Source organism: Pteropus medius, unplaced genomic scaffold (genome assembly GCF_902729225.1).
Source record: "Pteropus medius unplaced genomic scaffold, Ma_sr-lr_union100, whole genome shotgun sequence".
Taxonomy (NCBI): domain Eukaryota; kingdom Metazoa; phylum Chordata; class Mammalia; order Chiroptera; family Pteropodidae; genus Pteropus; species Pteropus medius.
The window spans coordinates 12,122,268-12,149,584 of record NW_024352784.1 but is presented as its reverse complement, the minus strand read 5'-3'; the positions used below and the strand labels follow the sequence as shown (position 1 = coordinate 12,149,584).

General features: G+C 34.3%; 1 protein-coding gene and 1 non-coding gene across 3 annotated transcripts in view; both read left to right on the top strand.

The window, feature by feature from the left end:
• DLG2 (discs large MAGUK scaffold protein 2) overlaps positions 1–27,317 on the top strand; it is a 1,673,246-nt gene that overhangs the window by 970,405 nt on the left and 675,524 nt on the right. The gene's annotated exons all lie outside the window — the stretch shown is intronic.
• Positions 6,393–6,511, top strand: LOC120590732 (5S ribosomal RNA). Its single transcript, XR_005649761.1, has one exon. It is a non-coding gene; the product is annotated as a 5S ribosomal RNA (ribosomal RNA).

The window sequence follows — 27,317 nt, the reverse complement described above, 5'->3', positions numbered from 1 at the left end:
CTCTACCTTAGGTAGGAATGTTAACACCAAATGTATAATTTGCCTTTATGAATTATATCATTTTTTCTGAATGAATAATTTGCCTTAAATTGAGTTTATGTTGGTCCTTTGATATAGTGGATGGTTTTGACTGCATGATCTTTTTAGGGACCCTTTATCTTGGAAACTTGTCTGTATTTTAGAAGAATGTTTATATAGCGAGCCATGAAGGGTAGGCAAACATAGAATTATTATTTCTTCTTCTTAGTAGTAGTAATTATTATATTCTTATATTCTTAATATAATTATTATTAATAATATAACTATAATACAATTATAAGATATTATATGCAGCATATATAATACAATACATATTATATAATATAACATGTTACATAACATATAATACATTATATATTTATTATAAATATAATTATATATTAAGAATATATTCTTAATATGATTCTTAATAATAAGAATAAAATCCTTATTATTAATAATTATGAAATAATGAGAAAGTTATAAAAGGATGGGAAAGGAAGTCATGACATGCCGTGTAAAAGGCTAATACAAGGGATTTTGGAAAAGCAGATTGAGCAAAATTTTACAATGTGTATTACAGGTCCCGAATATAATTGAGCAAACCTTTGATCCCACTGAAAATAAGAGCTGGCAATGGTAACGTTGGGCACTTCTACAGTTTAGGATTGTTTTCAAAGTCACTAGCTATATGGGCTGTGACAATGCAATAAAAGCATGAAACAGAATTGAAGAGCTTGGATTTAGAAAGTAAATTATCTGTCAGTGTCTGAGATCTTGTCTTTTCTATTTGTATGAACCAAGATAAGTAGGTGCAAGGTAAATATAAATAATGAAATGTGTGCATTTACTACTGGCTCTAATCTAAGACTTTTAGAGTAATGATAAATGTACAATTCCAGGAATAATTAATATATAGCTGCAGAGACTTTGAACAATTACCCTTTGCTTAGTTTGAGGCTTAGCAAACTACACAGTACATGGTCCAATTCTGGCCTACTGTGTGTTTTCATAAGTAAGTTTTATTAGAACACAGCCATGCCGTTCATTTAGGTACTGTCTATGGCTGTTTTCATGCTAAAGTGGCACAAGTGACCACAAAGACATGGCTCTCAAATCCTGAAATATTTACTATTTAACTCTATGCAAAAATTTTGCTGACACCTGACTTAGAAGATTATCTAAATTCTGGAGGTTTCAGGTGAAGTAGATAAATTAGCATAAAACAAACACAAAGAATTCATGACTTCTTAAAAATAAGAGCTTGGTCTTTTTAAGTACTTGTCATAAACCCCTTTTTATGCACTTATCCATTTGGAGAAAGTGATTATTTCCCAGAATTTTTTTTTACAAGTCTTATGACTATAATATGATCATATTAAATATAATCACTCTGTCAACAAATATTTTTGAGTCGATTCTGAGTACTAGAACTCAACAGGGCACTAGAAATACAAGTTGTGTTAGATATAGCTCATGCCTTTAAATAATTCCCGGTGTATGTGGAGTTTATACTAAATCTTTTTATTTAAGCTCAGATTCTTGTAGATATCATATAGTTAGATTTTCTTTATAATCCAATTCGTCTATCTCTGCTTTTTAATTAAAGAGTTTAGACTATTTACATTTGATGTAATTATTAATATGCTACAATTTAAATCTGCTACCTTGCTATTTGCTTTCTATTTTTACCCTCTGTTCTTTGCTCCATTTTCCCCTTATTCCTGCTGTTTTTTGGACTGATTTTGAGGTGAGTCGATGTGGTTTTCTTTATGTTTATTCTGCTTGAGGTTTTCTTAAATCTGTGGATTTATAGTTAAATTTGGAAAATTATTGGTCACTCTTCAAATATTTTTCTTCCCTTATCCACTTTCTAGGACTCCATTTGCACATATGTTAGAGTGCTTGATATCATTGATGATCTGTTCTTTTTTAAAAATCTCTGTGTTTCATTTTGAAAAATTTTTAATCATTATTTTTTATCACTATCAATTTCTTCAGGTTTTCTTGTCTTCTGCAGCATCTTAATCTGTGGTTACTCTCATCCAGTGTATTTTCACTTCATGTATCTATTTTTTATCTTTATATATTCCATCTCTTTCCTCATCCTCATCTTGTTCATGTTCTTCTATATATTCTTAAATGCATGGAGCACATTTTTGAATTAGCTTTTCAAGCATTCTTATCTGCTAATTTCATCATCTCTATAATTTCTGGCTCTGTATTATTTTTTAATCATGATTATGGGTCATATTTTTTTGCTTCTTTGCATGTAATTATTATTTTTTGGGGATGCTACACATTGTGTACTTAGCACTGTTGATGGCCAGGATTACTGTATTCTCTTCAAGTATTAGACTTTCTCTGGCCCACCGTTAAGTTGCATAAAATTAGTTTAATATTTTTGAGGCTTGCTTTTAATCTTTTATTGGGTAAAACATCCCTAAATCTATGGTTAATTAGGGTCATTTATCCCTAGAACTAAGGCAATATCCTTCTTAGTCCTTGATCTCCTGCTCAAATAACATGAAGTCTCTTTACTCTGGCTGGTAGAAATGTGAAATATTTCCAGCTCTACATGAGCTATGGGAGTTGTTCAGTTTTTTTCTAGTGAGTTTACCCCCAGCCTCATGGAGCCTCAACCCATGCATGCCTAGATAATTATATAACCAGAGAATTGGTGGGAGTTGGGGGAGACTTCTTTTTAGATACCTAAGGGTGTCTCTGTCTCTGTCTCTGTCTGTCTGTCTGTCCCTCCCTCCCTCCCTCCACCTTTCCCTTCTCCCTCCTTCTCTCCTTTCATCTTTCCCTTCCTCCCTCTCCTTCTCTCTCTCTCTGACATTATGCATGGAAATTCTACCTGTGTCCACCACCCTGAACTCGTTTCTTTCTTCTCAATGTATTGAAGAAACTGGACTCCATTTAGGTCCCATATTTCATGCTGTCTCCTAAAAATTGCCTACGGGCAGGACAGTAAGCTGGGGCAATTGTCAAGATCACTTCATTTATTTTTTTCCTCTCAGAGATCACAGGGATATCTATTATCAAATGACTGAAAATAATTGGTTCATATATTTTGTATGGTGTTCTAGTTACAATATTTATGATTGGAGGGTAATTTCCCTAGTGGCCAATTCTTCATGAGTAGGAGTAGAAGTCATAATTATGGTAAATGAATTGTGAAATATAATGGATAATTGTACAATACTTATTTAGTTTCCAGAGACACAAACTACTGATTACCCATAGAAGTTGGGGAAGAATTTATAAGGAAGATATGATATTTAAGTGAGGTTTGGAAGTTTTTTATTTGTTTGTATTTAGTCAATCTTATTTTTCATACTTTTTATTGATAACTGCAAATCTTTACTTTTTAAGCTTCCTATCGAAATAATCACACCTTATTCTTAAGAATTAGCCTCCTTTAAAACATTGAGGTAATTTGGCTTATAAAACATTTTCTCCCTCATATTCTCACCTTTTCTTAATAAGTTATCTTCCTCTTTCTTCATGCTGAAAACTCACCTGTTCACCTGTATCATTGATTCCATCCCATTATGTCTTTCAGGTGACAGAGAAAAATAATGCATTTAGAAACTAGAATAAATTATATTCCTGGGTTACCAATTGTATTTTCTTTGAATAGCAGTATAGAAACCTCAATTAGTCTTAAGAATTAGCTGATCAAATATAGCTGAATATTTACTATATTTACTATAAAATATAAATCAATGGAATTTGATGGACTGAATATACAGATTTAAAATCAAACATTTAGTATAAACGAAGCCGAATAGGTTCTATGATCCTATTGGGGTGGGGAGCTATAAGAAGCCCTAATAGCCATAAGAAGGAAGGATGCCATTTTATTTCTCATTCAACTTTAGGCAAGGCTAGAGAAATTAGAGTAGAAAGCCGAAGTGTGATAAGCATATTTTAATATCTTTTTAAGAAGAGTTGTTTGTAGGGTGCTTAGGGATTTCATCCTTTTTCCTTAGTTCCAAATGCTCTCCAGAAGTTATTGGACTTTCTCACATTTAAACATAAATAAATTCCAGATGTCCTAGACAATAACTTTTAGGCAGTTTCACCTTATTACTACTAAGTATGTCTGGAAATGTATTAACTCTTTCCATCTCCAGGGCACCCTTAATGAAGTTTAAGTCAACAAATTCCTCAATGATTCTGCAGCAGAGACAGGGTGTTTAGAACTAGTCCTTTAGTCTGCTGTTAAGACCTCGTCTTTGAGTTTGCATCATTGTGGTTTACTAAACAGTACAGCACAGTTAGGGGATTAACAAGTCAGAGCAATGCATATTCATTCACTTCTGTTGACCATTGTTTTAGAATATATATGTACCTCAAACCAAATCTGGAAAAAAATTAATTATCAAAAAAAGAATATTTTTATAGGTTTATTCATTTTTGAGAAGCATATTGTTATATTAAAAAGGGGGTCATTTTGTTGGCATTGGAAGGAATTTACAATTTGGAGTTGGACACATCTGGGTTTAAATTTCAATTCTATTTTTTAGTATATCTACTCATATACCCATTTCTACCCACAAGACTCCATATGATATATCTCTCCCTCAAGGAACTAACAAAACAGAAAGAACAATGTAAGAGAAATGGCCTGGGTTCATATCCCAGGTCTGCTATTTTCCAGCCGTGTGGCCTTGAATAAGTTGCTTGATTTATCTGATCTTCAGTTTCTGTATGTGTATAGAAATGAGACTTAGGGTATAATATACATTTTATGGGTTGTTCTTAAGATTAAATTAGTTACCATATAGCAAAAACAAAGCCAGTTGCTTGGGTATAGTAAATACCCAGTGAGTGACAATTTGTGTGTGTTTTAATAATATTAAACATCAATCATCCAGTTGTGAAACTGAGTATGTCCTATTTGTCAGGGCAGGAGTGGCACATTTGATGACACTGTGTCTCATCTCTTTACTTGTGTCTTAGCAGCCATTCATGTGCTGTAGCGTGATAATAGCGAAGTCTTTGTTTGTGTAGTTGGTAGGGTTATTTTTCCAAACAGCCTAGAGAGAAGTTACCACTTCAGAGTTATCACTAGCTTCCCCAGGGCTTAATTTCAGAGGTGTTAGAGTTGAGAACAGGGACTCATTTTATCTACTTAATGTCTTGCATAAAAAAAAAGAAAACGAAGGTGTGAAAATCGGTTTCATGTACCAATGAAAAGAAAAGCTTATTACCAGTTTCATCTCCAAAAAGGAAAAACTGTACTTGCTGTTTGATGAAGACAGAACAAGTACCCTCACTGAGCTCAGCATCATCAAAGTGCTTCAAACAATGCCAAGTCTTAATGGGGGCTGAATTTAATAAAATTCCACAGTCAGCTTTTATCAAGGCCACTGTGAAGGAGATCTCTGCAGAAATGATCCAGAAAGTGTGTGTGTGTGTGTTTAAATGTTGGAAGAAATGAACCTGCTGAATGAACAATATACAACAGTTATTTGTAGATTAGAAAGCACTATGCAAATTGTCATCACTAATATTATAATATAATATTTAGAATTTGTTTTATTTGTTATCTGTTTCCTAGTCTGTAGATATACAATGGTCTGAATTCTTTGGCATGGCCAACTGTTAGAAAATCATTAAAATAATGCTCCAATACATTAAGAAGTTTGAGAAAAGATCTACTGTATTTGTTTAATGCCCTGATTTAAAAAAAAAAAAGTTATTTTCAATCAGAGTTTTTGTCTTGAATAGGAAATATTTTTTCTTACTTTTACTAATAATCATTTAAAAATAATGCCAAGATTAAAACAAAACAACAGACACTCCTGCATAGTGGGTCCTTATTGTTACTATGTTAAATTTAACTTCTTATGTCTTCATGTTATTACTGTATTTATTCACATACTTTTCATTCTGCCACTTTCACTTTACCAGTACAATTTATCCATTCATTCAAAAGATAATTCCTGAGCACTTGCTTTATGTCCTAGATAGACCTTGAAGACACACTAGTAAGCACTGCCACTGGTCTTAGACATGAAACAAGTAATCACCCAATAGTATAAAATCAAGCCATTAGGTGCTATGAAGGATCGGAATGTGCTGCAGTGAGAACATGTAGTAGACAATTTGACCCAGTCAGGAAGACCTTTTCTGCAGAATGCAAAATACACATGGACTTAGAGTCTAAACACCTTGTGCCTTTTGATAAATTGATTCACAGTCTCGTGCTCCTTACTGTAAAATAGGAAGATTAATGTTTATCTCACATGCTCGATATGTGGATTAAATGTACAACAAGAATAACCTGCTACTGCCCTCACTCTCCTGCAGTCCATTCTCTATTTATAGTCAGAATGGTGATGTTTTAAAAAAGACATCCAGTCTACGGCCATGCTACCCTGAACAAACCCAATCCCATCTGATCTTGGAAGCTAAGCAGGGTCAGGCCTGGTTAGTACTTGGATGGGAGACCACCTAGGAAGACCAGGAGCTGTAGGTGTAAAAAATAAAAACATAAGGGATTGTAAAATGACAAAGTCCTTGCAATCTGTGAGGTCAACCAAAAGTTGCTTGGACTGAAAAAAAAAAAAAGAAAGAAAAAGATATCCAGTTATCCTGTATCTCTGCTCATAGCTATCTCTGCTCATAGCCCCTTGGTACCTTTCTCTCAATCTCAGGAAAAATTTAAAATCTTTCTAGTGGCCCATGAGGCCCCAAATGAATTAGTCCTTTCTCATCTCTCCTACCCCTCACTTAATTCTCTCCCTTGTACAACCATTTATAGTCACAGCAACTTTTTTTTTTTTTTTTTTTACTATTATTTTAATATCAGCAAGCTGAGCTGGTTCCACCCAATGGCCCTTATTTATTCTGTAGTTGTTCTTCTCTCTCTGGAATGCTCCCTCCAAATATTCACATGACTCACTGTCTCATTTATTTTAGGCCTTTTGCTGAAATGTCATCTGCTCAAAACTACTTTTTCTGATCCCTTTATCGATATTATCTCCTCCTGTCCCATTTCCTACTCTGGTTCTCTTCTCTTTTACCTACTTTGAGTTTTCTTCATAGTACTTATTGATAATGTTAATTGTTATAAGAAAACCATGATAATATTTACTACTCATATTTATTATTTGCCAGACTCTCTTCTAAAATCTTTATACCTGTTAACTCAATTAATACTCTATATAACCCAAAGAGATAGATAATTACTATTAACCACATTTTACAGATAGAATAAGGCAGAGCAGTTAGGTAATTTACCAAGATCACAAAGTCATAGCCAAGTGATTAAGTAAGGATACAGGATCTGGATTCCAAAAGTCATGCTCTTGACAATTATGCTCTGTTTTCTCTCAGCTTGGGAGTGTGCCATATACTTTTATCCCTCCTCGTTTATTTTTTTTTTTTGCTGACACATCATAAACACCATGACAGGGACTGAGTTGGTAGGACCTAGAACAATGCCTCACATTCATTCAGTGGATGCTCAGTAAATGTTTATGAATGAATAGCAGCCCCTGAAAGTGCATAATGCAATGCCTAGCAAAAGCTAGTCTTTATTATGTACATTTATGGTAATTATATTTTCCTGCTTTAGAAATTCACATGGGGATAAATAAATAAATAGAAATTGACACATGGAGATGGAAGTAACTGTCCCTAGAAAAATTATTGAGTCTGAAACATCTGTCTCAGGTCCCATTACCCTTCTATTTTAATGTCCTTACCTTCTGCTTTTGCCTCTACTACCAGGTCTTCAGTGTCCTGTACTCTCTTCTGTCCCCATTATATTCTTTTTGAAAATGATCTGAACACTTTCGCCTGTGGTATAGTCAAGTGAGTGGTGACTTAGTACTACCTCAGTGTAACATGATTCTAACTGATCTCATTCAGAAATAATATTCAATAATTATTTATCAAACACTAACTTATGTTTGGGACAATATGAAAGATGCTGGGAATATAGAGTGAAAGTCATGTTCTTCCCCTTCAGGGCACCCTAACTAACTCTTCTAATCATCCCCCACAATGATTTTCATAAAATGCTACATTTGCTTCATTGTATGGCTTCAAGAAAATGACCCTTTGTGATATTTTTTCTGTTTCTTTATCCTTCTCCTTTCATGCTCCAATTATACTAGTAAGCCTCTAATGTTACTACTACAGGGGATGCCTTTTGTGCTTTCACACAGCCTCTTCTCTCCCTTACTGTGCTCCTGCATCACCTGGTTCACTTGCTTGCCCTTCAAATCTTAGCTCAACTGTCACCACTCCCAAGAAGGTTTGCAGATTAAACTTCTCTGTTGCCAGAAGATCCTGTTCATACTTGTATCATCTTTTATCATCCTATTTGCTAGCACTGAAGCAGGGCCTATGCGCTTATCACTTAAATTGTTATTCTGAGAGCCAGTTTCTAACATGGGTTTTCTCTCCACATACCAAGCAATATTGGACATCAGCAGGGGCTGAGAATTCAGCTCAATTCTAACTATCTACCTGGAGATAGAATCAGATTCCGTGGGGAAAGGGTTCATGATTGCTTTTCATTTTAGACATCAGTTGCAAGTCCAAGTTGTTACCTGTATTTCTGACCAATTGGGTTCAATTAATTTATTAGAATAGCTCACAGAACTCAAGAAAACCCATTTATTCACAAGATTATTGGTTTATTAAAAAGGATATTAAAGGATATGAATCAACAGCCAGATAATGAAATAGTTACATAGAGTGAGATCTCAAAGGAAAGAGCTTCTGACCTTGTGGAGTGTGGGACCCAGCATCGTAATGTGTGGAAGCCTTCTAGTACCCCAACATGGAAGCTCTCCAAAAAGAACCAATGAGCTGTCTTTTTGGGTTTTTATAGAGGTTTCATTTTGTGCTTATAATTGACAAAATCTTTGGGCATCGGCAATTGATTCAACCTTAAGCCCCTCTCCCCTCCCTGGAAATCAGAAGGTAGAACTGAAAGTTCTTTTTGGCAGCCAGCCTCCACTCTTGAGTGGGATCCAAAAGTCACCCCATTAACATAAAAATAGACATCATTGTTGCTCTCATAATTTTGGAAATCCCAAGGTATTTGAGAGCTGTGAGCCAGGAACTAAGCCTGAAGACCAAACATTTGATAAATGTTTTTGCCATCTATATGACCAAATATTGTATATTTCTATAAATCACAATATCACATCACTCATTTCCATAAAACATTAGCTTGCACAGGGCAGAATTCATACTTGCTATATAATAGATGATGCAAAATTTTTGTTAAAAAGAGGAAAAGAAATTAAAACCTCATTTGAATCAAATTAATATAGGAAAACTAATTGTATATTCACCAGGTTCAGTTAAGTTGATGGGAGTAGAACTTTTCAGAGTCCAGAAACTTTCCAGCTGATGGTAGGTGCTACTGGCTCCTGGGGATGACTGTGGGTTGCAGGGGTGGGTGACATGACAGCAGGTGGTATATTTGGGGACTGACAGTTCTATCTAAGGTTTGGAACTCAATTTTCTGCTCCTGGTCTTTTAAATACAACACTTCTAAAGTGTCAGTGAGAGCAATTTTACACAGTTTATTTACTTTAATAAGAAGTATTTTTTTTTTCATTGTTCCATCAAATAGCATTTTTCTCATCTTGAAAACAAAGTTATTCTGCAAGGTAGAAAAAGTGCATTTTCTTCTCAACATTAGGGAAATATATAGACAAACATAGGAGGAGAGAAGGAGATCAATATACAAGCAAGTATGATTTCAGTTTAAATTTACTAATGCAAATTTATTGCTTAAAAACTATAAATAGTCTAATATACCTTTATAATCTGCATTCTTAATAAACATTTATTAAATATCTATAATGTATTAGGTACTTGATTTTAATGAAAAGACTTAGCTATTTAAATCTTCTACCTTAATACATTTTTTTCTACTTGGGCTTTTATTTGATGTTACATTTTTTTACTCATATATTAAATAAGAAAATATTTATATTTAAATACTTTATTGAGGAGTTAGAATAATGATCGAATCAGACTTTTATTAGTTCAAACATACATTGGGAACTTACACTGTGCTAAATGCTGACAGTATAGTAGTAAACAAGCTGGATACAGCCTTTGACCTCCCAGAAGTTATATTTGTACATTTAATTGGTTACCATTGTGATATGCTACAAAGGAGAAGTGCAATGAGTGCTAGGGGATCTTATATCAGGGATGTCTGACCTATGAGGGAGGTTGGGAAAGACTTAACAGAAGTTAAGTATGAGAGCTAAAGGATTAGTGGGATTTGGTTAGGTAAACTGAATGATAAAGTTATGGCAGAAAAGCTGTTACAGAGAGATCAGCCTTTGCAAGCTCTCTGAGGTAGGAAGGAATATGGCCAGAGCGGCAGGAAAGCAGGGAGCGAAGAAGAGAGGAGAAAAACAAAGAAACATATCATACTCAACTCTGACATTTTATTCAAAGAGCAATATTTGCCATTTGAAAATTATTAAGCAGATTGTGTTTCATAAAACTATAGCTGCTATGTGGAGATTGGTTTGGAAGAAAAGTAAACTCCATGATCTATAGAGAAAGAAATATGGCCCATAGAAGAAGAAACCTTTAATTTTGATTAGAAGCTGTTGATACTGGCCAAGAAATGGAAACAGCAAGTTTCTATCTTTCTCCCGCCCTCAGATTTCTAGTTTATGCAGCTGGGGGACTATTGGTGCTGTTCTCTGAGAAAAGAAACACTGGGGAAATCAAGTTTAGGGAGAAAAAATGTGAATTGAGTTTGGATATTTGAAGTGTGAGATATCCCTAAGACTATATTGCTAAATAAATCCTAAAACTATCCATTGAATTTAAGTACCATAGAAATCTTCAAAAGCCTTCAAGAAGTGGTAGAAACCAGTTTGGAGTTAATTGAGAAGCAAGTGTGAGGTGACAAAATAGAAAGAGTAGAGACAATTGTTTTTGAGAAGTTTGGTTGTAAATAAAAGGAGGGAAACATAGCGATAGTAGGAGAAAGAATAATTTTTAAAGATGGGACTGAGATTTAGCAAATTTAAATGCCTGTGAAAAATATCTAGTATAATGAGAGAACTCGAATGTTCTGAAGGGAGAAGGAACGATGTGTGTTATGAGGAAGAGTATAGGATCGAGGGTATAGGAGAAAGGAGTAAAACTATTCTGTATTATCTCTTTAGTCATCCCTGAAATAAAAATGTGTTTCGATCACCTACTATTTTCCAGTCATTCTTACAAATCCTTTACCTTTTTCTTTCATAAAGTTCCACACAATATCTTTTGATATATAGTTCCCAGGTGCAATATTACCCCTTCCCAGCATTTCAGAGAGTATCTGAAGTACTATTATTTTAAGACATTAAAAATATCTTACTGCCTTGGTCTAGCTGCTGCCTATGCCAATGAGGTGAGCCGGCAGATTCGTATACTACAAAATGGCTACTGCTTCACTTGCACCCTAAATCCCCCACAGGGAACATTCCTGTAGCTCACTCTAGCCAAAAATATACAAGAAATGGGATTCTGGGAAATGTAGTTCAATCTAGCGAAGTTGATATATTACTAAGCCACTAAAACAACTTCATTATTTCACTTGGTTTTAGTATGTGATTTATTTTCCTGTCATTTCCTCCTTTACACGTAAAGTCACTTGAGTACTGTATGCCATACATTTTGCCAACTGCTTTACTTCTATTACCTCATTTAATCTTCACAGTTACCCTGTGGGGTGTGTATATTATTATTCCTATTAATAGACTAGGAAACTTCCTGTCTTTCCTAAGGTCATAGAGCTAGAAGATGGCAGAGTTCTAATTAATATCAAGGACTTCTAGTTTGGTGCTTTTTAAACCAAACTAGAAAAACATATGTACTTCTAGTTTGGTGCTTTTTAAACCACCCAAGAAAAACATATGTACTTCATCCCATAGAAAAATACAGGTCTTTCTTTGGTTTGGTGGAATGCCCACTTCCATCTTTCTCAGACTGCATTACCTTATTTGTTTAAAAAGATTCTGTGAATCTTTTATTGTCTTTCCAAAGGTAAAGTTTATGTCTTTCCAAAGATAAAGTTTACAGGAGGATGTTATGAGACTTAGGCACAAAAATGTGTACTACCTGCCTCGAGCAATTTGTTTGATAAAACTTTATCTGAGTTCAGCAATTCTAATATTTCAGCCCTAAACACTTTCTGCTCAAGAGCTGTCATTATTGAGAACTATGACTATGTTTTAATTACTCTATGAATTTATATGTGGATCACACTGTGTTCATTCTATTCCTCCCCCATCGTAACAATCTGATCTAATTGCTGTTTCAACCTAAATCTGCTGAGACAAGGCCCTTTTATGTCTGTATCTCATGCCAAGAATCACCACTTTCCTAGGATTACTGGCAAATTAATATTTCTGCTGACTACTAATTTATCAAAATTGTAAGTCTTTTAGAAGGATAGTAAAGGAACAAATACTGATGAGTACCTACTCTGGTCCAGAAACTCTATTAAAATATATCAATAAATCAAATGTTGTTATATTTATTACAGTCCCATGAAGTACATACCATTAAGCTTTTTAAGTTTAAAAAAAATATATTCAGAGAAGTTAGTTACTTTGCCATAGTAGCTGAGTTACATGCATTATTTGTTTATGTACATATATTTTACGAATGTATGTATACTCCTCTTATTCGAGAAGTGTTTGAAATTGTTTTATAAATCTGAACATAAAAAAAGTAAAATGCAAATAAAATTAGGAGAAATAAGCAGAAATTTGATAAAATATGGATTTGAAATAGATGACGTCATTAATGGCATTGTATGTAAGAATATATGCCATGGGGGTCCTCTATATTTGCTAAAAGTAAATAAAAAACTTGACTATGGGTCTTTTAGCAGACAATGAAAAGGGAAAAAAGTGATAATGGTTTTTATTTACAAGGACTTAAGATTTGAAACAAACTTTTTCCTTTTCCTGGAAAAACATATTTTTTTTCTGGAACTGAAAGCAGAGAGGTATTTATTGTTGGTCCTCACAAAAAGAACTCTATATAATGGAGTGTACAGAGCTCTCAAAAATATCTTTATAATAGACATAATAATAGAATTTCTAGGGCTTAAAAAAAAAATCCTTTAATAGATGTAAATGGGCTGATACCAAAGCCTGACTCTCTAAAAGCAATGTCTTGTATAGAGAAGGAAGTAGGATGGGAACAGGAAAACATTGAATTAGTCCAAATATATTGCTCACTGATGGCCTTGATTAGCTTGTAGACAGTTTGTTTGTTTGTTTTTTAAGAGAATCTAGAAGACCAGATAAAAAGAAAATTATTCAAGAAATATTCCATAAATACTATTTTGTTTAATCAAATTTTGATAAGTATGAAATGGAACTAAATGAGAAAATATACCTGCAGTACAGGTATTTTGTATGGGTGTTAAAAGCAGAGCCATATTCTATAGGGATCAACCAAACTAGGGATAATTATACTAGGGAACATTTACCAAGTAATTACTCTATGCTTGACTCTGGATTAAGTGTTTTACATGCATCATCTTGTTCAGTCCTCTCCAGTCTCTTAGGAGGGCTTAGGAACCCTATCTTGACAAGGGCCTGAATGGAAGACCACTCCATCTCTGCATGGAGGTTGGCTGAAGGAGCATCTGTGGTTAGGAGAAAGTTCTCAGTAAGTCCTCCTAAGTGCACTCTCCCACATAGATATGAGTGAGTAAGGCCTCGAGTTTCTACACTGTAGAGCAGTGATTTTTAACCCATTTCGTGATACATACCCCTTTGCATATCTGATGAAAGCAATGGAGCCCATCCTTGAAAAGATGCAAATGCACACAGACATTTTCCATGTAATTTCAAGAGATTTAAGAAGCCCCTGGAACACACCCAAGAACCTCTTTAAGTTAGAAAACTTACAGCATGATCCTGGTAATTTTAGACTGTTTATTTTTAAAGTCTGAATAACCAAAGATCTATCTTAGCTATATACATATATATATTTAAATAAAAACATATATTTAAAGAAAATATATATTATATTAAAGTAAGGCATTCACAGAATGTAAAGTTACTTTAATAAAGCAACTACCTGGTATGCCCATTGAGATAAAATAATGGGGAAATTCATATCTGGTTAAATAAACGAGAAGACATTTGAATGGCGAGGGATCTCTGCCAAAGGTGTCTACATTGGCATATATTTATTAATATGAATACATTATTCTACAGCAATTACATAATAGGGCCTTTTGTCAGAATTCATTTAGATAAAACCAAATTAACTACCTATGTGGGATATATATATTTATGGTCAACATAGGGTGGGCCAAGTTAGAACTGCTATGCATGATTGTGCAGGTTGCACGATACGCCTCAGCTTCACACCTAAAGGGGTATTACAATATAGATATCATAAATTTTTATATTTCTTATGACAGCTTTTTAGCAGCACGTTCTTTTTCTAATGTTATATATGTATTCAGATAATTTTCCAAAGACTGAAATTAAAATATAAAAGAAAGTGTGCCTTATTAAAATTTCGTAAGAAAATCCTTTATGGTAAGTAATGCCCCTGAACCTTACATATCTAGAACTTTATCTGGTCATTAAAGTTTGAATCAAAAAGAAGGAGACCTATAATACATCCTGTTTCATACACCACCCTCTTGGAAATTATTTCCAGATCCATCAGTATTTTGTCTCCAATATCTTGATGCTGGCTTTATTAATAAAGTGAATATTCTGTTTATATATTAGTAACTTGAGGTTTAGTGTGAGCTCATACATTTAGCTCATACCAGACAAGGAATGGTTAAAGGAATTTGGGTTGGCCAACCTGGACAAGAAAAACCAGGAGGAAATTTAATCAAGGAGCTTCTCCCAAGAACTTTTTTCCCATATATATTAATTTCCTAGGCCTGCCATAACAAAATATCACAAACTAGGTGGCTTAAGCAATAGTAATTTATTATTTCATAGTTCTGAAGGCTAAAAGTTCAAGATCAAGGTGTCCTCAGGGTATTTCTTCCAAGGGCTGTGAGGGAGAATCTGTTCTATCTTTCTCTCCAAGCTTATGGTGATTTGCTGGCAATCTTTGTCATTTCTTGGCTTATAGATAAATCACTTCAACCGCTTGTCTTTATCTTTACGTAGCATCATTCCTGGGTATATGTCTGTCTTTGTGTCTAAATTTTTCCTTGTCATAAAAATGCCAGTCATATTGTCTTAGGGCCCCTATTAATCATTTAATCTCAACTTGACTTCTTTACAAATAGACTCTATTTCCTATTTCTAAACAAGGCCACATTCTAAAGTACCAGGGGTTAGGACTTCAACATGTCTGTTTTTAGGGAACACAATTTAACTTATAACACCATGTGTGCCTTAAAAATGGGAAATACTCATTATTCTCATTATTAGACTACCTCTTGAAGACTCACTACATACTTAAGCATATTAAAGATTTTGAGAATTTTTTATTAAATCTGAGTTAGCTTTATTCCAGCATTCTCTAAATCTCACTCTCCCCAGCATATCTATGAACAGTGTCTGACGGAAGAAAAACACAGACATGGAAGAGAGAAAGTGTAGGATTTAGAATGAGGGATGGAATAAAATTCCAATTCTATAATTCCTAGCTGTTTGATCTTTGGCAAATTACTTAACCTCTTTGAGCTTCAGTTTCTCACTAAATGGATGTAATTATTTTCACATTAAATGGATGTAATTATTTTTACTTAATAAGTTTTTTAAAGAGTATCAAAAAGGAAAACATATTGAATTATTTATCTCATCATGTATAGAGCTTGGCACATGGCACAAATACTGCAACTAATAATAACAGTAATTACAACATGAGATATTTATTGAGTATATACTATGTGGCACATACTTTCCATAATGCTTCCACCTGTGTTATGTGCTTTGATCCCCATAACAAGCCTTTGAGTGCTATTATTATTTCTATTTTCTAGACGAAAATACTCCATCTTAGAGAGGTATTATTACTTACCCACTTTCACACAGTGTCAGAATGGAGGTTCAATCCCAAGTGTTTCTGCCTGCAAATTCTCATAAACTCTGTAAAATCTGTATCAGATAGGAATGATCTGGGCTGTAATAAGCAAGGTACCTAATTGTGACAATCAAAAAGAGAATATTTTTCTCACATATAAAGCTTATCAAATAGGTAAGCTGCCATGATATTGGAGTTGACATCTCTACCTATCTTCTCATTGTCTTCTTCTCATTGTTGTAAGATGGTTTCTACATCCTTGGGCATCGTGTACTATTTCCACACAGAATGGGAAAAGGGGGTGGGCACAAAGGCACCAATATGGCTATCCCATTTGTCATGGCCACAGAAAGTTTTGCAGATTTCCCTTCCACTTCACACACAGACTTTAGCTTTCAGCTTATTGGCAAGAATTCAATCATGTAGCCACCCTTTCTAGAAAGAAAGGCTAGAAGTACAGATATTTATCTTTTACAGACTCTATAGCGGAGGTAGTCAAGGGAGAAAGTAGAGAGTGGATATTAGCCAATCCAAAATACCTTTTACATACTATTTCTCATTAACTTGATTTCTTATTCTTCAGAGGGTAAGCCAAATGGCAGTTGACAGAAGTAATTGGAAAGAGCTTGTAGCTTTATGCAGGTTGGAACTAGAACCGTTCAGCAAAGGCATGCCCACCTGACAACTCCAATCTGGCTTAATTTGTGGACATGATAGAGATATCAGTAAAGAATGAGTTAAGTATTTTAGTATTCTCAAGACTGAGACATACTTAAGAGGTTATTCGGTCCACCCCCAATGAATTTATGTCTTCAGGAATACCTTAAATAATGAACACCTAGCCTGTGCCTGTGCACAACTAGGTGGAACATCAATATCATTCAAAACTGATTAACAGACACCTATCAGAGAGGTGATTGGTCCCTTTGAGGAGGTGTTTTCATTAGATGACCTTAAGCAGTCTTTTTTTTTTTTTACCCTAACATGAACTGTATACAGTATAGTCATTTGCTATATTTATTTTTTACCCTAACAACCGTATACAGTATAGTCATTTGCTATAATTATTTCTTTTAGTAATCTCTGTGATGATTTAATGAAATGACTATCTTAGAGCACATGGAATGTTAGAGAAGAGATTTTGAAAGATATCTCTTAGCACAACAACCTTATTTTACAGATAAAAACACTACAATCTTTATTAGCAATAGCAGAATCAAAATGAAAACTCTAGTCTTCTGATTAGTTGTAAAATAAATGGAAAGACTACTTGACTTGTTTTCAAATCCCAACTTCATCAGATGCTGGCTTTGTGACCTTGAGCAAGTTACTTTCTCAAGACTTCTGCTTATCACTTTTTGTTTTTCAGCTAACATCAACAAACATTCACTGAGCACCTACTCTACACTAGTCAGTAAGTTAGAGATGAGATACAGAGATGATTGAGATACCATATTTAATTTGGAGGTGCTTACAGGTTGGGGGAAGGGCAAATATATAAAGAAATAGTGAAATACTCTTTAATACAGAAATAAATGTGAATGAGACATAGAAAGGAATGGTCAGATCCATTCGAAGATATTAAAGAGGGCTTTGGAGAATGGAATATGATTGAGCTGAGAAACTTGAAAGGAAAAGTGTTGAAACTCACCTTGGTAATTAGTGGTAATTAGTTTCAGAAACAAAATCCTAACCTGAGAAATAATATATAAAAAATGCAAGTTTCTATTTATAAAAAGAGAATACTGTAGATTTCTGAAGACTGCAGTGATAGATAACACCTACAGAAATGTCATTTTTTACCATTACTTTTTTCTCTGTACCAAAAGTCAACAAACTTTTCTACAAAGGTTCAGATAGTAAGTAAATATTTATGATTTTGTAGACCAGACCATCTCTGATATAACTATTCACCTCTTCCATTGTAGGACAAAAGTGCTCATTGAAATGAATAAACAAATAGTTTTGCTGTGTTCTAACAAATCTTTATTTAGAAAAACAGAAGATGAGTTGGATTTTGCCCACAAGTTGCAGTTTGCCATTTCTTGCTTTATACCATGAAGCTTGGGGGCAATCCAGCTCTACTAGCTCTGTGGGTGACTCACTCATTATAAAGTAGCAGAGAAAGACTATTAAACTGAAGGGAAAAAATAACAGAAATATAGATTGTAACATCATCTTTACTTTCAACATATGATTCTCACTCTAGTAGGTAATCTTTATGTGACTCTTGGGACATTATACAATTATGATCAGTCCAATTTTTTTTTAAAGAAGGTTTTTATTCCAGTTCTGTGGCCTGTTCCAAAATCTAAGAGGATCGAAAATGATTAATAGTTTAGGAGCTTAGAAATAGCCTCAATGGCCTAAAAAGCTTAAACATCACAACTTTGATAATAATCAGGCTTCAAAGAGCTTTGTTAAAACTTAGTCCTCACTTTTATTTGGAATTAGTTCTATATTCCAAACTGTAAATTTCATATTCTCTAAATAGACTGGTTTCAAAATTTCTAAATCTATGTTTCACATACAATTTGCTGCAGTAATTTTCCAAGGTCAGCATAAAAATTGTTCCTGCTGGTCCACATTTGGAAAGATAATCTATGGAAAAACAAATGATCTGGCCAACGTTTCTTTTTCTTTCCTTTCCTTTAATTGCATGAGGTTGCATTTGCAGCACCTCCTTCAAGGTACTTTCTAATTTAATTGGACACCAGCCAAAGTGAACTCTGCTTAGGGATTATATATATGTGTGTGTATATGTATATGTATATATATGTATATGCATATCTGTATGTGTGTGTGTACATATATGTGTATATATATATATGTATGTATATATATACACACACACACACACACACACACACATAGCATTAGCATGTCTTTGTTAAGGATTGAAAAGTAATATGATGAGGCTTGAGTCTATTTTCCCATTTTGACTTTTATTAAATTTGCAAGATTGGACTATCATATATTTCCAAATATACAAGATCTATTATATATGCTCTATAAATAAAATAAAAGGCAGGATCTCCAGTCTTACCCAGTGAAAGAAATAATGAAAGGAAGTAAAAATACAACAAAATGTGATACTGTCTTCCTACCATTAAGTCATTTTTAGATCCAGAATTTTGCTAATCTGAGTACTAACCTGGGTATTTCTATTCTACAGCCAGGTAACCTCAGGTGAACCGGAAACATGAGAAATGGGTGAGAGGACTTTGGACAGATACATTACTGTGACTACATTAGAATTTTTTTTTTTCAGGTATAAGAAAGATTGAAATTGATGGACCTGTTTTATTTAAGAGGTGGAAAAGACAAGTTTGTCAATATCTGATTGCACTTCACAGTCAGTATTGGCCATCTCCAACAAGAAAGAAACATGAGCTTTGAGCTGGTTTCACTTTCTCTAGATGTTTCCCCCTATAGGAGAGGTGTAAGTTTAAGAGTAATCATGATAGTTAAGAGTGATAATGATAGATAATATGTCCTGAGCACTTAGACCATACCAGAAACTACTCTAAAAGCTTTGCCTATTATAAATTCATTGCATCTTTCAAAAGCTCTCAAAATAAGTATTATTACCACTCCAATTTTAGGAATGAGCAAAGATGAGTACAGACAATTTATGTAGTAACCCAGGGTCACATGGTTAATAAGCAGTAGAGGCAAGCTGTGGACTCTCAGACAGACTGCCTCCAGCAGTTGGCTCTGCCCTTTGCCATTCCACCTCCATGTTCAGAGAGTCTTCAAACTAGACACTGTGTCAGTTTTTCTTTCTTAAATTGGCATTTTTGTTTTTGTTTATCTTTACACTCTCCTCTGGCTTTAATGGAGAAATCTTGGATAAGCTGTACTTTTCAGGGCATAAAGTAGGAATCTTTGAATTCTGTCCTTACTCTCTGAGTGTGGGCATATTGTATAGCACGTAGCATTTATGTTTTTTTCCTCTCTAAACGGAGATAACTAGATGACACTAAACATAATCATTATACTGATTTCTCCCAAACAATGTAAATAGTTGACGCTAAATACTTCTTGTGGATGGAATGATATTTCAAGACATAGTTTTCCATTGATAAATATCTGTTTATATTTAGGAAAAAATCTAAATTATTGACAATTTAAAATAAATATAATTAGGTGAATAAGAAGAGTGAAAACAATACTACCCCACCTTATATTTTTATACATGCTTATAGTTTCTAAAGTGTTATAACCTATACCAATTATCCTGGGAATTAGTTAAAATAATAATTACTATCTTCATTTTTTGAGGCACAATGAAGTTAGGTATAAAAGCATCTCCTGCCCTTCACCCATTGAATACTCTCAATACCTTGCACTGTTCCTCCTAACATTCCAGTACTCTATAAACATCTGATTTTCCACTGGATTTCAAGCTCCAGGAAGACAGGCTATGCTTCTGCTTTCTTTGATTGCATCCCCAGCCCCTGGCACAGTTCCTGATATAGATATTTAACAACTATATGTTCAACCAGTAACAGGTGAGGCTAGTGACCTGATCTTGATGAAAATAGCTCCTGGAGCACAATCCAGGGCTTTTCCTCAGGTTGGAAATATTAAAAACTTTGTAATAAATATAATTAAGGTTGAAACCTTTTTTACACATTGGTTCTAGTTAAGAATTTCATGTGATAATAATTTGTTTATCCTAATATTTTGCTCCGTCCCTTTCTTCTCTTCCTTGTGAATGCCTATCGATCCTTCAATTTCCCAAATGAGTTACCATCTCTGTAAAGCTTTCTCTTCTCCAGACAGTTTGTTCCTCTCTACCTGAGCTTCCACATTATTTTTCACTCACCTTTGAAATGTATTGTCATTTCTTGGTAAATCTGTATCTCTTACAAGATTAAAACATAATGCAGGGCAGGGCTTTGCATTTGTCTTGTATGTGTTAGCAGAAAAGAACCTGAATCGAATTCTACCTGAATAAGTATATTCTAATTCATAGGATGGACCCAGGTTAAGCTTTTCATGTGGTTTTGTTACTAACATGTGGCATTGTCAATAATGATACTAAGTCCTATTTTACTATTTTATACCAAATGAATATGTTTAGTGTTGGTGCTCCCAAATTCTTTTATGAGTTAAGTTTTAAGAGTAAGATTCACATAGGAACACCTACATATATAAAGCAATTATTGACACGCATAGAGAGATTGATAGTAATACACTCATAGTAGGGGATTTTAACACCCCATTGATACCAATAGACAGATATCCCAGACAGAAAATCAACAAGGAAACAGTGGGCTTAAATGACACATTAGACTAGATGGATTTAATCAATATTTTTAGAGCATTTTTGCCTTAAGCAGCAGAATATGCATGCTTCTTAAGGGCACATGCAACATTTTTCAGGATTAACTACATGTGAGGCCACAAAACAAGAATCAATAAATTTAAGAAGATTCAAATCATATCAACCTCAATGGTATGAAACTAGAAATCAACTACAAGACAAAAACTTGAAAATACACAGACACATGGAGGCTAATTAACATGCTACTAAACAATGAATGGGTTAATAATGAGAGTAAGGAAGAAATCACAAAATACTTAGAAACAAATTGAAGTGAAAACAATATGACTCAAAATCTATGCGACACAGTGAAAGCAGTCCAAAGAGGGAAATTCATAGCAATATAGGTTTAACCCAAGAAATAAGAAAAAGCTCAAATAAACTATCTAAACTTATACTTAAAAGAACTAGAGAAAGAACAGCAAGCAAACAAACCGCAAAGTGAGTAGAAGAAAGGAAATAATAAAGATCAGAGTAGAAATAAATGAAATAGAGTCTAGAAAAACAATACAAAAGATTAATGAAACCAAGAGCTGGTTCTTTGAAAAGATAAACAAAATTGATAAACCCCTAACAAGACTCATCAACGAAAGAAGAGAGAAGACTCAAATAAATAAAATCAGAAGTGAAAGAGGAGAAATAACCACAGAAATACAAAGAAATACATAAGAAAATATTATGCATAATTATACACCACAAATTGGACAAGCTGGAAGAAATGGATACATTCCTAGAAACATACAATCTCCCAAGACTAAGTCAAGAAGAAACAGAAAATTTGACAAATTACTACCAAGAAATTGAACCAGTAATTTAAAACTTTCTAAAAAATGAAAGTCCTGGACCAGATGGCTTCATAGGCTAATTTTACCAAATATTTAAAAAATTAATACCTATTCTCAAATTATTCCAGAAAATTCAAGAAGAGGAAAGTCTTCTTATTTCCTTTTCTGAGGCCACCATTACCTTAATTCCAAAACCAGATAAAGACATTACAAAATAGAAAACTATAGGTCAGTATCTCTGATGAATAGTGATACAAAAATCCTCAATAAAATATTAGCAAACTGAATTCAGCAATACATTAAAAATATAATACACCATGATCAAGTTGGATTTATTCCTGAGATGCAAGGTTGGTACAATATCTGCAAATCAATTAATGTGGTACACCACATTAACAAATTGAAAGATAAAAGTCATATGATCATCAGTAGGTGCAGAAAAAGTATTTGACAAAATCTAGTACCTATTTATGATAAAAACTCCCAGCAAAGGAGGAATAGAGAGAACATACCTCAGCATAATAAAAGTCATATATGACACACCTACAGCTATATCATACATGATGGGAAAGGCTAAAAATCCTTAAGATCAGGAAGAAGACAAAGATGCCCACTTTCACCCCTCCTTTTTAACATTGTATTGGCAGTCCTAGTTACAGCAATCATACAAGATAAATAAAAGTCATCTGAATTTGAAAGGAAGAAGTAAAACTGTTCTTATGTGTAGATAAAATGATACTATATGTAGAGAATCCTAAAGATTCCACCAAAAGACTATTAGAAGTGATTAATGAACTCAATAAAGTAGCAGGATACAAAATTAATACTCAGAAGTTGCTTGCATTTTTGTATACCAATGATGAACTTTCAGGAAGAGAAATTAGGAAAACAATCCCATTTACAACTGCATCAAAAACAATAAAATACCTAAGAGTCAAATTAACCAAGGAAGTAAAAGACGTGTTCTCAGAAAATTATAAGTCATCGACAAAAGAAATTGAAAAGTATACAAATAAATGGAAGCATATACTGTCCACATGGGTAAGAAGAACTAATATCGTTAAAATGGCCATACTACCCAAAGCAATCTGTAGCTTCAATGCAATCCCTTTTGAAATACCAATGGCATTTTTTAGAGAATTATAACAAATAATACAAAAATTAATATGGAACTGTAAAAGATCCCGAATAGGCATGGCATTCTTGAGAAAGAAAGATAAAGTTGGTGGTATCACACTACCTGATATTAAACTATACTACAAGGCTATAGTAATCAAAACAGCATGGTACTGGCATAAAAACAGACACACGGATCAATGGAACAGAATAGAGAGTCCAGAAATAAATCCACATCTATACACTCACTTAATATATGACAAAGGAGGCAAGAACATACAATGAGGTAAAGACAGTCTGTTCAATAAATAGTGCTGGGAAAACTGGACAGATATGTGCAAAAAATGAAACTGGACTGCCTTCTTACATGATACTCAAGAATAAAGTCAAAATGGATTAAACATTTAAATATAAAACTTGAAATCATAAAACTTATAGAAGAAAACATAGGCAGTAAACTCTCTGATATTACTACTAGTAATTCTTGTCTGATATATCTTCGTAGGTTAAGGGAAACAAAAGAAATGGGACTACCTCAAACTAAAAAGTGTTTGCACAGCAAAGGAAACCATCAACAAAATGAAAAGACGATCTATTGAATGGGAGAAGATATTTGCCTAGGATACATCTGGTAAGAGATGTATCCTAGGCAAATATCCAAAATTCATAAAGAACTCGTAACGCCAAAAACCAAACAATCTAATTAAAAAATGGGCAAAGGACCTGAATAGGCATTTCTCCAAAGAAGACATAGATGGCCAATAGACATATGAAATGATGCTCAATATCACTACTCATCAGAGAAATGCTAACTAAAACCACAATGGGATATTACTTCACACCTGTCAGAATGGCTGTCACCAATAAATCAAGAAACAAGTGTTGGCGAAGATGTAGAGAAAAGGGAACGCTCATACACTGTTGGTGGGACTGCAAATTGGTGCAGCCACAATGGAAAACCGTATGGAGGTTCCTCAAAAAATTAAAAATGGATCTACCTTCTGATCCAGCAATTGTACTTCTGGGTATTTATTCAAAGAAAACTGAAACACTAATTTGTCAAGATCTAGGCACCTCTCTGCTCATGGCAGTGCTATCCAACAGATGATTGGATAAAGAAGTTATGGTTCATATATACAATGGAATATCACTCAGCCATTAAGAAAATGAAATCCTACCATTTGCAATGACATGGACAGACCTAGTGGGTATGCTGAGTGAAATAAGTCAGACAGAGAAAAATAAATACCATATGATTTCACTTATATGTGGAACAAAAAGAACAAACTAAATGAAAACAGACTCACAAATACAGAGGACCATCTGGTGACTGCCAGAGGGGAGGGAAGTTGTGCGGCTGGGAGAAAGGAGTAAAGGGTTAAAGAGGAACATATTAGCAATTGAAAGATGGTCATGAGGATGGGGAACATAGTATAGGGAATGTAATCAGCAGTAATGTAACAGCTATGGGATGTCATTTCATAAACTATATAAATGTCTAACCAACTTACTATATACCTGAAACTAATAATAAAAAAAAAATTGAAGTAAGAATAACATAAGAAAAAACAAAAATAAAAATAAAAGTAAGACCTTCAGTATTTGTTTACAGCAATTATAAACCAATAGTGTCTATGGTTTGAGGTCATATATTGTGCTAAGTGCTTTTTATACACTTCTATATATCTTTCCTTCACACTCACAATCTTCTTTATAAATCTAAGAGGAAATATTATTTACCCCAAGGTAGATGTGAAAGGCTTCAGCTTGGACTAAATCAGGGGTCCCCAATCCCCAGACCACAGACCGGTGCCAGTCCATAGCCTGTTAGGAACCAGGCCACCAAGTGGGAGATGAGTGGTGGGTGAGTGAGAAAATCTTCATCTGTATTTGCAGCCACCCCGCAGCGCTATCATCACCCCCTCAGCTCCACTTCAGATCATCAGTCAGAGTCTCATAGGAGCAACGGTCCCTGGTGCTAAAAAGCTTGGGGACCACTGGACTAAACGATTAATGTGTCATTGGCCATTTCAACTAACAAGTACTCAAAAGATAGTCCATTTAATATTCTCTCCACCCTGCCTGTTTCACAAATTCTTAAAAGTCTAACACCTATATTTTATAAAAGAGTGCAAATAACAATTGCTAAAAAAAAATAAGCCCAGCTGCAAACCATAGTTCCTTTCAACAAGGTCCCTAGATCACACCTATACTATATTATTACTAATTTTAAAATGAAATGCACATCTAATTCTGGCTGTGGTAAAATTGAAAGAGCAAGTGCGTATAATCTGCATTGCTTCCTAATTAGGATCTAGAGTCTGATCATTAGTGGTGTTCTTGGCACTGCCTCCAGAGTTAGCAGTTTGCTTGGTTTGCCCATAATAACAAAACAGACAGATAGTCTATCATGAATGTACCTGGCCTTTGGCCCAGAGGTGCTATTGGGAAGGTTCAGGATGGGACATCTGTATGTGTTAGTGTTTGGTAGAATGGAAGTGAACTAAGTAACAGAATGACCAAACATGAATACAGATCTTTGGACTCCAAATGGCACATCCCCACTAAAATGTTTTTTTTTCTTCAAAATCATGGCATGTTACTTATAAGAAATTGCTAATCCAATATGGTGTTTTACTATAGTAGATCTAAACATATGTTAATAAGGCAATCACTAGCCATTATTTTAAAAGGGCACAGAGAGGGAGCATGGAAGAGGGAATGCAGTTAGCATTAATACGATGGCTAAGTGGAGGGCCAGGGGAGGGAGAGAGCAATTGGGAGGGATCATTTTATGAACATTATAGATATCTAACTAATGTACTGCATACTTGAAACTAATTTAAATAAATTAATTAATTTCATGAGAAAGAGGGACACAGAGAATCTGTGGCTGTTACTCCAGACTCTCCCTGACTGATACTCCACTACCATTGCCCAAAGACAAAACACAAGGCCATGTGGAAATGGCTTTTTACTTTATCCTTTTCCTCCTATATACCTCCCCGTTCCCACTTCTCTCTAGTAACCAGTAATCTACTGTCTGTGTCCCTGAGTCTCTGTTTGTTTGTCATGTTTGCTGCTTTAAGTTTTATATCCCACATATGAATGAAATCACATGGTCCTCATTTTTATTGCCTGACTTATTTTGCTTAGCATGATTATCTCGAGATTTATCTATGTTGTTGTAAATGGTAGTATTTCATTTTTTCTTATGGCTGAGTAACATTCTATTGTGTGTGTGTGTGTATTGTGTAACATTCTATTGTGTGTGTGTGTGTGTGTGTGCGTGCGTGTATGTGTGTGTACACACACACAAATACCACATCTGTAAATATGTCACATTTTCCATACAACCGCTATAGAAAACAGTATGGAGAGTCCTCAAAAAACTAAGACTAGAATTACCATATAACCCAGTAATCTCTCTTCTAGTCATTTACCCAAAAAACTTGAAAACATTTATCTGCAAAGATATATGCATCCTGATGTTCATAGCAGCATTAAATGTGGTGGCTAAGACATGGAAGCAACTGAAGTATTCTATGATAGATGATTGGATAAAGAAGATGCATCTTTCAATCCTGTACCTACCTCTTAATATATGCCAATTATCCAAAGTCACCTTATGTTCAGGCATGAGTGATTTTGCTACCTTGGAGGAAACAAGAAGAATAACAGACATCAAAGTCAAGAGATACCTGTTCAATTCTCTATTCCACTATTTACTAGCTGTGTGTCCTTGTGATATTACTTAATTTCTCTGCGCCTGTGTCTTTGTTGATAAAATGGATCTTTAAAATGGATCATAATACCTGCTTTTTCTGGAGATACATGTCCATGTTTCCTGTCACATAGCCTGATTCATAGTAGGCTCTAGATAAGTATTTATTTCCTTTTTTACTCCCTTTCTACCTCTTACATCCAGATCTGAGTCGTCATAACTAACAACCACAACAGATGTTGCTGAGGTGTTGCAAAGCCACTAACATTTGTCTAGTGATCCACTTATTTCCCCACAGGATCTTTGAATTTAATGTAAA